The sequence below is a fragment of the Leopardus geoffroyi genome, chromosome C3 (genome assembly GCF_018350155.1).
Source record: "Leopardus geoffroyi isolate Oge1 chromosome C3, O.geoffroyi_Oge1_pat1.0, whole genome shotgun sequence".
NCBI lineage: Eukaryota > Metazoa > Chordata > Mammalia > Carnivora > Felidae > Leopardus > Leopardus geoffroyi.
In genome coordinates, this window is record NC_059338.1 from 48,163,415 (window position 1) to 48,175,407 (window position 11,993).

At 51.8% G+C, this 11,993-nt stretch overlaps 1 protein-coding gene across 4 annotated transcripts in view; it reads right to left on the reverse strand.

Annotated features, from left to right (window-relative positions):
- The window catches only part of FAM163A (family with sequence similarity 163 member A), a 93,249-nt gene extending 81,768 nt beyond the window's left edge, over nucleotides 1–11,481 (reverse strand). For 2 of the 4 annotated variants that reach the window (XR_006705831.1, XM_045452720.1), the window contains exon 1: nucleotides 11,210–11,480. The gene's annotated coding sequence lies outside the window, so the exon portion shown is untranslated. Of the gene's footprint in view, nucleotides 1–10,669; nucleotides 10,817–11,209 lie in introns of those variants that run through there. The other 2 variants (XM_045452722.1, XM_045452721.1) reach the window with 2 other exon arrangements.
- Nucleotides 11,482–11,993: the final 512 nt, after the last annotated feature.

Genomic DNA, 11,993 nt, shown 5'->3' on the forward strand with positions numbered 1-11,993 from the left:
CCCTCAAATCCACTCGGCCACCAAATCTTGCTCACTTTATCCCTTAAATGTTTCCAAAGTACATCCGTTCTCCATCCTTTTATTACCATTGTCTTCATCTGCCTCCTCATTAACTTTTTTCCCTTTGTTAAAACACTTACTCTTAATACAGTCACATCAACAAAGGCAACCGAGCTCCACATCCACTTGTGTCATTTATAAATGAGCCTGCAAACTGTCCATTTTCAAGTCAGAGCTCTTCACCGCCCTTCCAAGTCTCTCCTCTGTTGTACTTCCTGTCTCTCAGAACGGCACCCCCACTTGCCAGGCCTACTCCCCACATTCAAAAATCTGCAGGTCATTTTAGGTTCCTTACTCTGTCTTTTCCATCTGCCTCAACTCTTGACTAGACAGTTGCAGTACATCTACCTTATTTCCTTCCAGCCCCCAACCACCTCTCCCTTAAACCAAACAACAAAGGGCATCGCTGTTCCAGGTGTGCCAGTCCGGCTTTTCTATTTAGACCCTGAGATCTTTGAGGGCACGGACCATGTCTGGGATTTTTCTGATTCCTCCAATGTCCCGAGCACAACACTGGGTACAGAGTATGCCCAGCAGAGAAGAAAGCGGGCAATGAGACCCATCTGCTAAGAGAAATCTGGTGTTGAGCTGTCAGCCCCCTGAGGTGAAGGGTGCTGGGTGCCTAACTCCTCTGCCACAACGAGAGGACATGCTTGGTATCAGCAAGACCTCAGCAAAGATGTTGGAAATGATTCTCTGAGGGGCCTGGGAAATGGACTCCAGCAAGGACAGCATCATAGATTGTGGTGCCATCACGAGCACTCAGCTGATTTCCGAGAACTCGAACCGGTGGGCACCCATCTGTGATGTTGTATGGTGTCTTCGAGCGGTACTCAGTGGTCCAGCAGCTTGGAAATACATTCCACCTGTTTTTCGGTGGCCCCCTCGCCTTGGATATAAACAACGGTTCAGTCCTTTCAGGAGTTTATTCTGTTTTCCAGAATTAGAGTCTAGAGCGTTTCATTTCTGTTATCTTGTCAAAATCCTTATCCCTTTGAGGTCCACGATATTTGATTAGTCTTCACTCTATCCTTCACCACACCACTGCCTCTCCCTCACTCATTGAGGACGTTAGCAATTGTCCCCCTTCATTTAAGGTTCTGTCATCATCCTAGAAAGTTTCAATACACACAAAGATGGCCTCTCCAAACGCCCTAGCATCGTATTTCCACAACTTCCTTAATGCCACTGGCTTTTAGTTTCATTTCGCTCATTCACTAACAATGACCATACCTTGGACCCATATCACTGAAACTGTCCTGCGGTCAACCCTCGCCTAGACTATTGCCACTGACCCTTGACCAATCATTCTGCCGTTGTTCAGAAACCTCCAGTGGCTCTACCACTCCCACAGGTTCAAGTCCAGGTCCTTAGGCCAGGAGGCAGAGCACCAGCCTGCTGTCCTGTGTCTCACCCCCTCCCCATGGCCTGTCATTTCCTGCTCTGACATTGCTGGACCAAATTCAGTCTCTGCTTCCCCCCACCATCTCCTGAGCTTCCCGGGCCTAACTGCGCCTTGAAGGACCCAAAGACTTCCCTTCTTACCTGCAAAGATGTTCCCTCCTTGTCTGTTTCCCTTTTCTGCTCTACAAAGATGTTGATCTTCACATTCCAGCTCAAACACTACCTCCTCTGGGAAGCCCTCCCTGCCTAGCCCGGGCACAGCCAAGGGCTCCTTCTTCTATGCTCCCCAGCATGGGATGCAGCCATTACAACGTGTATCTGATCACATTAATATCACAAGGGCAGGAACCATTTCTATTCATCTCTGTATCTCAGACCCGGGTACAGGCCTGGTTCAGAGTTGGCTTCACTGGATATTAGGAAAGTGATGAAGGCGTGAGTCCCACAGATGCCCTGTCCTCTGTGTATCAATGAGGCCAGAGGAGATTGGGCTCTTGAATTAACTGAACCTCGTCTCTTCTCACCCTGGCCCAGTGCCCTGTCCATATGCTTAACTCCCCTAATAGAATCTGCCCTGGCTAAGGACCACATATAAATGAATCCCTAAGCATTAAGTAGCAGAAAAGCTTCCAATTGCTTAGAGAAGAAAAGAGGCTGGTGCTTTACAGATGGAAGGGAGACAAGTGGTGTAAGGAGAGATGTCTGTCTAAATTGTAGGTACTAAGTACCTGGAAGTGTTGACGACTCTTTCATACTAAACCCAGTTATGTGTTCAGCACTAGGCTAGCCACTGACGGTGAGAAGAAAAGTCAAAACAGCAGCAGGCATTTGTTGATGGTGTTCTACGTGCCAGGCACAACTCTGTGGGGTAAGCATCGTGGGTATCAGTCCCATTTTACAGGTAAGAAAATGGACTCAATGTCACCCGGCTAATACATGCTCGACTAGTATCACCTTTGACTAGTGTCTTCACCCCTTCTCTCTTCACTGTCCTCACCACCCCCATTCTAAAGTAAACGTCCTCCGTCCTTTCTCCCCTCTAGCCATCCTTCCTTCTCTTCATCAGATGGAAACATCCTCATCTTCCACCATCTCATAAAAACAAACAGGCATGAGCCTTCTCCTCCCCTCCTTCTCTCCAGTTATCCCAGAGCATGGCCCCTCTCCATCCTAAGGCCTATTCCCTCCACCTGCTTGGTTGATGCTGTCTACCCATTTTTCTTAGGGACCTCACATTATGAATTATCCTTCCTTGAACCGATAGCTTTTCCATTCAACTGGATCCTTCCCGCTGCCATGTAAAGGTGCTCAACTGTCCCCCATTAAAACAGAACAAAACCACCCCATCTCTCCAAACCTCTGGAAAGACTTATTTGTACATTCAGTGTCTACTTCCCCCTCCGCCAACTACAGTCTGACTTTTGCCCATCACATCCCTGAACCTGTTGTTTAAATCACCTGTGATCTCTGTTTCTGAGGCCAGTGGACTTTCATTGGTCCTCATCATAATGGGCTATGTATGCTTCCTCTTCTCTTATTCAGGAAACACTCTGCCCTTGGCTTTCGTGACATTTCCCACTCCTGGCTTTTCTCCTATCTCTCTAGATCATCCTTCTCTGCTTCCTTTCTAGGCCCATCCTAACTCGAAGTTAACCCCAGGCCTTCTCTTCTAAGCCTGTCCTTCCTCCCTCGGCAGCCTCCTCCATGCCATGGTTTCACTTACCCCTGGATGTTGACAGCTTATGGGGGCATAGATCCTGCCCAGACCTCTCCTTCAAACTCCTGCCCCTATATCCCCTTGGCCGCTCTCCCTCCACCCAGATGGTTCAAAGTCTCCTCAAGCACAACATGCTGAGACTGAACTCATGTCATTTGTCTCAGGAAATGGTACCCCCATCCACTGCTACATAGCTGGCAGCCCAGGGCTCGTCCCCAAAACTTCCCTCTGACCAAACCATCACTTCTTGTCCATTTCACTTCTAAACATCTCAACTCTGTCTTCTTTCTCTCTCCACTACAAATGTCCCAGTGTAAACAACCATCTCTCGAGATGTCTCCCCAGATCTTCCCTTGGCCACCTCAAATATACTGTCCACGCCCTACAGCCACAGAGATCTTCCTAAAGTAGGAAATCTGACTATATCACCCTCCTGCTTAAGTACTTCTGTGATTACCTGTTCCTGTAGAAGCAACATCAGAATCCCTACCGTGGCTGATAAGACTGAGGGCTCTAACTCCCTCCTGCCTCTCCTATTCATCTCACATGGTTCTCCCTCTCCCTCTAGGCACCCCAGGCCACTGGCCTTTGGCACCTCAAAATGCTATGCCTGCTCTAGCCAAGACCCTCCCCCATTCCCGGAATATCCTCTCTCAGGTCCAACACACCACTCCTTCTCTCCTACTCACTCTCCAGGACTACTGAACTATCATTTCCCCAGAATGACTTCCCAGATCCTCCCTGAGCGGCCCAGACCTCCTATGAAACACCCTGACAATGCCATGGACCTCCACTTTATTGATTGTATAAGTGGCGCTTCACATTTACTTTGTGACAAGTTTGTTTCCCTGAATGACTTCAAGCTCCATGAAGGCTGGGGCTTTGACAGTTCTGGTTTCCCCAACACACACACACAGACACTGTATCCCCTGTGACATTCAATAAATACATGGTTGACATCATGAAAATGCAACCCAATTCTATCGGGCTTCTGGCCTCATTACTCTCCTGAAATTGCCCTTGCTAGAGTCATCAACAACCTTCAAACTGCCAAAACTATGCGCCTGTGGATCCCTGGTGTTCTACCAGCTGGACTGAGGGTTTCCTGCACTAAAATAGAATCTTGGCAGGCTTTCCCCGATTCATAGAAAAAAAAAAAAATAGCTCACAGAATATCCTCAATTTAAGGCTTTTGTTTCATAAAGTTTTCTTTCTTAAAACTTGGTGTCTGCTATTCTATGCCTGTAGTAGAATCTAGCATAAGATGCTCTCTGTTTTAGCTCAAAATTATATATTCAGCCCTTTCAAAATTCTATGGTATTCTCCAGCAAGCACCATAATTTCCATGGGTTTCATGACATGAACAAGTGTTTTGAGACCCACTGGCCAAATCCAAAGAAATATTTTTAGCCTTCTGATTTGTTCTCTTGGTGATATCTGGTACTGCCGATCATGATGTTTATGTGTTTTAGCAACAAGCATTTATTGAGCACATATTACGTTTTCCCACAGCCTTTTGTTGCTATTTTTACTATGGCATTTATCACCTTCTCCTGTGATATCTCCCATGTACTACAAGCTCCTGGAGGCTACAGGGCCCTTGACTTTCCCTTCTCTCTGTCTGTCTCTCTCTCTCTCCCCCTCTCCCTCTCTCTCTCCACTCGCCCCTGCCCCCAGCCAGCCCAGCACTTGGCTCGGGCACATGAATCATCTTCATTGCCCACAGGAATAAATGAACGAGTGAATACATGAGTGAACACAGAATAAAATGCTGAGGCAGAACTGGAACCCCCATTCCTGGCACCCCGCTGCCTCCCCACTGGAAAGCTCATGGTCATTCAGTGGTTTGATAGGACAGACATGTCGAGTTCACATACGTCTGATATCACCCGTTGTTATTTTAACAAGTAAAATGAATCTGATAGAAGCCTAATTGGTTTTAGAGCCTTGTGCCTCCGAGAAGCCCTTCTAATATCTAATCCGTCATCAAGCCGTGTTGATTTACCACCAAAAAAAAAAAAAAAAAAATCATTGTGATTGCCTATCTTATGGGGACATAAACAGTTTTACTCTGTAAGCACCTGGAAATGCCATGTATTATGTCTGTGGCAGAAGTTGAGTAAATAATGACATTACTGATATGAATGTATCTTGAAATGCTCCATATTCTACCGAAACCGTTCTCTTGGCCTCTTCTGCCCTTTCTTCTGAGCCTGTCTATCAAAATCATACTTAACCTTCAAAGCCCAGCTCAAAAATCACCTCCTCCAAAAAAGACCTTAACGATCTACCAAATCACTGGGGCCAGCCTCTGGCTCACTGTCACCCCTCAACACCTGACCACATGCCATTTGTACCTCTACTTAGCACGTGCTTCTTCAGTCTGCAGGATCCTGCTGCTGATGCGAATGTTCCTCTCCCACACTGCCTTGTGGGCAACTTGAGCCCAGGAACCACGGCTTGCTCATCTTTCGGTCTTCCCAGTGCCTTGAGCAATACTCACTTTCTGGCATGTATTACGCTGATCATCCACTACTATTTTGCTCTGCTGTGCAAACATCATTTTTGGGGTATCATAAGAGGACTTTTTAAAAACAAACCATTCAGGCATCTGGCTTTCTCCCTCATGGCTAGGTTCTGGCAGACTTAGCTGAGAGCCTAGCCCAGTTTCTTGCTCTCAACCTCATGAGCCACAGCAGTGGCTGCCTTTGTGCTAGAATTCATTTGGGGGAAAATTCAAGCAGTTTCTTTTTGAAGTGGAGTGGGAGTCAGAGGCGAGCCCTGGCCAGCAAGCCGTGTGGGAGGAGAAAGGTGTGCAATGAGCCAGGCCCTTGGCTCTCAGGCTGTTTCTGCCAAATAGCAGACAGACCCCCAGCACAGACCTGGGGGGTTCAGGGGCCACCCTGCCCACCTTCTTCCTTGGGTGTAGACACCGACCCTCACAAGCACTCCCTTTCCTCCTTCCGTCTCTGGGGAACATCACACTCACAGTCCACTCGGCCTGGCCCTAATGCACACACAGAGACAGAAGCAGTTAAGATGAGACCCTGAACCAAGAATGCTGACTGCTTTGTCCCTGAACTGTGCCCTGTACAAACCTACCCAGACTGCAAATATTCCAGCTCATCCATCAAAGTATGTAATGCTCAGCTACACACTGTTATAACCCAAACCAAGTCTCTGAGCACCTGGGATGCTCTTGTGTCTCTGGTGCAGGTTACTATGCAGGAAAGAAAGTCATCGAAGGAAGAGCAAAAAAGGTGCTGCTTGATGGCAAAGAGCCTGGGCTCTCACACATACTCGATCAGGAGATTAAATGAGATGATGTAGGCAGAGTGCTTAGCGGAGTACCTGCAAACAGAAAGTTCCTAATGAAGGCTTCCCACCTACTGGAAGGTCCCTTCTCGTGTGGCTGGAACAAAGTCTTTCTTCTGCTTCTGCTATTCAACAGCCTGTTTACCTGAAGGAGGGAAGGCAGTTCCTAATACTTGCTCCCATCCCCTTCATGCATCCAGCAGCTTCCACGATAGGTGATCAGCAGAAGGGAATTCTTGGCTGGGGAGCAGGGCAGGGGCTGGACATCTGTGCTGATGGGAGACACCCAAAGGGGCATTCCAGAACATACCAACTGATGCCATTACAGCTGCGTCAATAACCTTCTTCCTTCCTCTGGGACAAAACAGCCCGAGACCCCAGAATAATTTGCAAAACTTTTCATTCAAGTATATCTCTCTCCCTCTCCTTTCTGAAGTCCAAATACAACACTAGAAATAGACTTACTGCCCTCACTGATGACAAGGCACAGTGCTCCCCCTACTCCCGCCTACCCCCGGCCCCACTGAGGCTACCCCAGTGCTGGCAGTTTCTCTTGTATAAGGGAATATTAGGGCAAAAAATTTCTACTTCTCCATATTGTTTTCAAGGCCAGAGGGTCATATCTTGCCTACCCAGCTCAGAAAGGTGTCTAAAGGCACCTCTCCCTCCAGCTTTCCAAGCACAACCTACGTATTTAAAGGAATTCTGGATGGCCCAGAGCTGAGGGACCCTGTGTGTTCTCAGGGACCTTTGGCTTTTACCCCAAAGGGAACCCCTCAAGCAACCTGAGGGTGGGGGTGCCACCTCCACACCGTTCACCCGGAGAAGAGCTTGAGGGAATGTATCAGGCACAGGACAAGGAAAGAGGATTTTTTAAAATAGTTAATGCATCTGGGGCGCCTGGGTGGCTTGGTCAGTTAAGCGTCCGACTTCGGCTCAGGTCATGATCTCACGGTCCGTGGGTTTGAGCCCCGCGTCAGGCTCTGTGCTGACAGCTCAGAGCCTGGAGCCTGTTTCAGATTCTGTGTCTCCCTCTCTCTCCGCTCCTCCCCTGTTCATGCTCTGTCTCTGTCTCAAAAATGAATAAACGTTAAAAAAAATTTTTTTAAATAGTTAATGCATCCCTATGGTTCCGAATTGAAAGGGTACAGAAGGGTTTAAAGGTCTGCTCTTCCTGAAGGCAACAGATCTTGTCAGGTTTTTTGGACATACCTATGCATACACAAGCAAACATCTTGGAATTCTCCTTCTTCCTCCTCTTTTATAACATAAACAGCATCATAGAGACACTCTATGCATGTTTTCCACTTAGCCATATATCTTGGAAATCATTCCATGTCAGTTACAGAGAAATTCCCAAGTCTCTTTTTATGAATGAATAGCACAGTATCCTACTGCCTGGAGGTGCCACAAGATATTCAACAAGTTCATCTTTGATGAGCACGTGGATAGTTCTTTCAGTGCTACACTGTACATATGTCTTTGTGCCCATGGGCAAGTGTAAGGACAAGTTCAACCCCTAAAAATGGAATCACTGGGTCCGATGGCATGGGCATTTCTAATTTTGGTAGATGGTTCTAAAACACCCTCCAAAGAAGTTGTACCCATTTAGTCTTCCAACAGCAACGTATGGGGGGGCTGTTTTTCTAGAACCTCATTGGCAGTTTATCCATCTTTTTGATGTTTGCTAACTGAAAGGGAAATAAGTAGGCCATTGCCCCACTGCCGCCAGTTTGCAGTCTACATGTTAAAGGATCAATCCTCTGTGTACGATTAAACCCGTGGGTCCTAGAGGGAATGAAGAGCAAGCAGTTTTACCTGGCCAGCACTTTCCCTAAAGCCTAACGGGGTCACAAACATCTCTCGCACCTCCAAATCGTGTTTATTCACAACGGTTCTGGATTTTCAGCTGCCACATGTGTCCGTTCCTAATGGGAGAAGAACGGCCGTGTGGAGGGAGCAGGGGGCTTTGGAACTGAGACACCTGGCTTCACAGAACAGCTCTGCCACGGACTCACTGTAGGGTCTTAGCAAGTTATTTAACCCCTCCTAAACTCAGCCTCCTCATGTGAAATACAGGGATAATAATAGTGATTTAGCAGAGCCTTGTGTCTGACATATAGAAAGTACTCAATACGTGGTGGCAGTTTTCCTTAGTGCTAATGATCATCAGGCCAGATTCTAAACCTCGGGGCACTTTCCACAACTGACGAGACCAGCCAGGGCCATTCTGACGATAAAGGGGCCACCAAGACGATTCCCAGTTTCTGCTATGATCTCCCCCCCCCCCACCCCCTGCCGCCAGCCTCCTTTCCAAGGTAATCGGGAGACATCACTAAAATCCTACCCTGGGTCTCTGGGTGAGGGTGGGTCGTTTCCGTGCCAACACAGGCCCCCCTGTTGCCGGATGATGTTTGCGCTCAGACTGAAGCCGCTCTGAGCTAAGCAGAGCTCATTTCCAATTACAGACGGGCACACTGGAGACAAAGCAGAGATCCTTGAGCAAAATGTGAGGCACTTGCTCTCATCAGCACTGGAGCCCATTCTGCCTTTCCTGAGCACTGGTTTTGATAAGGTCACTAAATGCAAATTTCTGGTTCTGGCAGGAATGCCAGTGAAACCCACCACCAGGGTTTCTACCCAAGCATGTGACACACACACCCTACCCCCACCCCCAGAGGACTTCAGAGGCTTCTCCCATTCACACATGGTCCTCTCTTCATTCACTCATGGTCATCTCCCCAGGAGGGCAGAAATCCTGCCCCCGCTCTGCTTGTGAGTAGGGGGAACTGTGAGGAGGGTGCAGCTGATTTGCCTAAGACCACAGCTGAGCCACCCCGAGTGCCAACACGACCCTTGTCTCTACATGCTGGTTTAGATCCCTACAGACACGGGAGCTGGAACCTCTGGAGACGGGTCTGAGAAATTATCATTGCTCCCAGAGAATATGCCTTTGCTCTTTCTCCCCTTTGATCCACCTCTGCCAGTATAAAGGGAAGGGGCAGGGGCCAAATGTACTTCCAAGCACTTTATTAGCACAGAAAGGAAGTTGCCTTCCACCCCCACTCTACCCCCCTAAGAACACCCCAAATCGCAGCAAATCTCAGGCAAAGTGCACTTTTCCAGATCTGAAGTCCCCCATCATTGTTTCTCACGCGGTATAAAACGTGAGTCTGGCTCAACCACTGGAGGACGCGGGACAGGGCACAGAGATCCGACTACGTAGACGTCACCCTTGCCAGTTGCACTGAACCCCCAGCTCCAACCCCCAGCTCCAACCCCCAGCTCCAACCCGGGTCCTCCAGCCCCGGGCCACGAGTGTGGCCTCCTCAAGGAGGGTCCCGGGCTGGGCAGACTGGAAAGCACGGGAGAAAGTGCCTCAACTGACTGCAGGGGGGAGGGGGGGCTGCCTGCGGTTGCACACCTGCCCCCCACCACCTTCCCGCCGCGGCCAACTTGCTAGGAAGAGCGAACTTCTGGGGCCCCACAGTTCCACCCAGAGAAAAGGAATGCCCAAGTGTGACAGAAAAGCACGGGTGGTGTATGCAGCCCAAGGGCACCGACAGAGAAGACCGAGCTCCATCTCTGCCCTCCCTCGCGGCCTCGGGAAGCGCAGAGACCGGACGAAGCCACCCGGGCAGGAGGTCTCCGGGGCGCCGCGCTGGGCACTCTACCCAAGCCACCCCAGCCAGCTAGGGTGAAGAGGACGGGAGCAGGGGGACGCCGGGCCTAGCCCGACACTGCTCTCCGCTCCTGCCCTGCTCTATTTGAGCCAAACCCTCCTCTGGCCGCTGAGCGAAGCTTCGATGTGGCCGGCGCCCCCAGCCCAGCCCGCCGCGCACGGCCCTGGGGATAGGGGTGCGGGACGCAAGCTCCCTCCATGGGAGGAAACGGACAGCGGCCCGGGTGACAGTCCGGTTTCTCTGTCCCTTAGGCAGACGTCGGCGCCGGCTGTCTTGGACCCGGACGGCCTGGCGGAGATGGCGACCCCGCACCGCGAACGCACCTCCGCCCTCCTAGCATGGTCAAACTTGAGCAGGATCACCAGGGTGCAGGGCTGGCGCAGAGGCGCCCGCGCGCTCGGAGGAACCCGCACGCACAGACCGACGGCGGCGGAGCGTCCCGCCCCGCACCCACCCACCGCGGTGCTCAGCCCCGGCCCGGCTCACTCACGCGCGCCCCGCGGTCCCGCCGAGCGTGCAGCGTCGCGGGCCCCGGCCGCCGCATGCTCCCGGGTGCTGGCGGGCGCCGAGGCGCGGCTGCCGGGTCCGTGTGCGCTCCGGCCGGCGGAAGGCGCTCGCGGAGCAGGAGCGCGCGGCAGCGACGCAGGCGGGGACGGGGACTCGGCAAGTCCGGCCCCGAGGCGGGGACAGCGCGACCGGCGGCCTGGCCACGAGGCCGGAGACGTCCACCCCCACCCCCACCCCCTCGGAGCGCGCGGCCCGCGGTGCGGAGCGGGAGAGCCAAGCGGCGACCCAGACCCAGTCCGCACGGCCACGGTCAAGATAGGGGCGCGCGGGGAAGGTGGCCCCGGGGCGCGCTTACCCCGGTGCTAATGCGCCCTCGGAAGTACGCCCCGGCCCGGCACCTCCCCGCGCGGAGCCGGGCGCCCCGGTGGGGGGCGGGGAAGGAATCCTCGGCCCGCCCCCTGCGCCCCGTTCCTCCTTTTCTTCCTTCGGGGAACCTCGCTCGAGGAGCACCCTAACCCGTTACCGCGACTGAGCAGCTCCTTTCCGGCGTCCACTCGCGCGTTGGGCTGGCACCAGCTCTGCGCGCGTCCTGCTGAGCGCCTGGGCCTGGGGCTGCCCACGTGAGGCTCCTGTGCGTTCCCCGGCGCTCTGAGAACTGCCCCTGCACGGAGCCGACAGCTTCATCGCCCCTCCAGGTGGCCCGGGCTGGGGGCAGGTACCGAGCCACCTGATTGGCGCTGGCCCCAGTCCTGGGAGAATCCCCCACGAGAGAGGCTGCTTGCACGAGGGCGGAGGGAAGGGACCAAGCAGAGCAGGCTGGCGTCTTCCAAAGAGCCTTCCCGTAGCTCCACTGCCTTTTCGCCTAAGAAATGTAAGCTCAGGAGTCGGGCCCCCAGGAACGCCTTATACAGGGAACTCTATGTGCCACAGCTCAAGTCCAGCACTGAAAATCCCGTGGGAATGATAGTTTTAAGGACCAGGGTGTGTCGCTGTCCACCGGACTTTGCCTGGAAAGCCGCCCGAAAGGCTCATCTGCTTCCCTATTTCTGGCCAGCACTGTTCCCTGGAAGTCCAGTCACACCTGGGTGCCCCCGCCGTTGAGGGGTACCCCGTCCTTGTAGCGGGCAGAGAGGGAGTCAATCTGTAATTAGAAGTGTGACGGCGAGATCTAGCAGGAAAAGGCAGGGAAGGGGACGCAATGTCTTCCCCATCCCCCAGCAGGAGGAGAAAACGTTAACGGTGCTCTAGATTTCTTTGAAATTACCCTCCTTTAGTGTTTTAAAACTCTACAAGTAGCTTATGTGCTG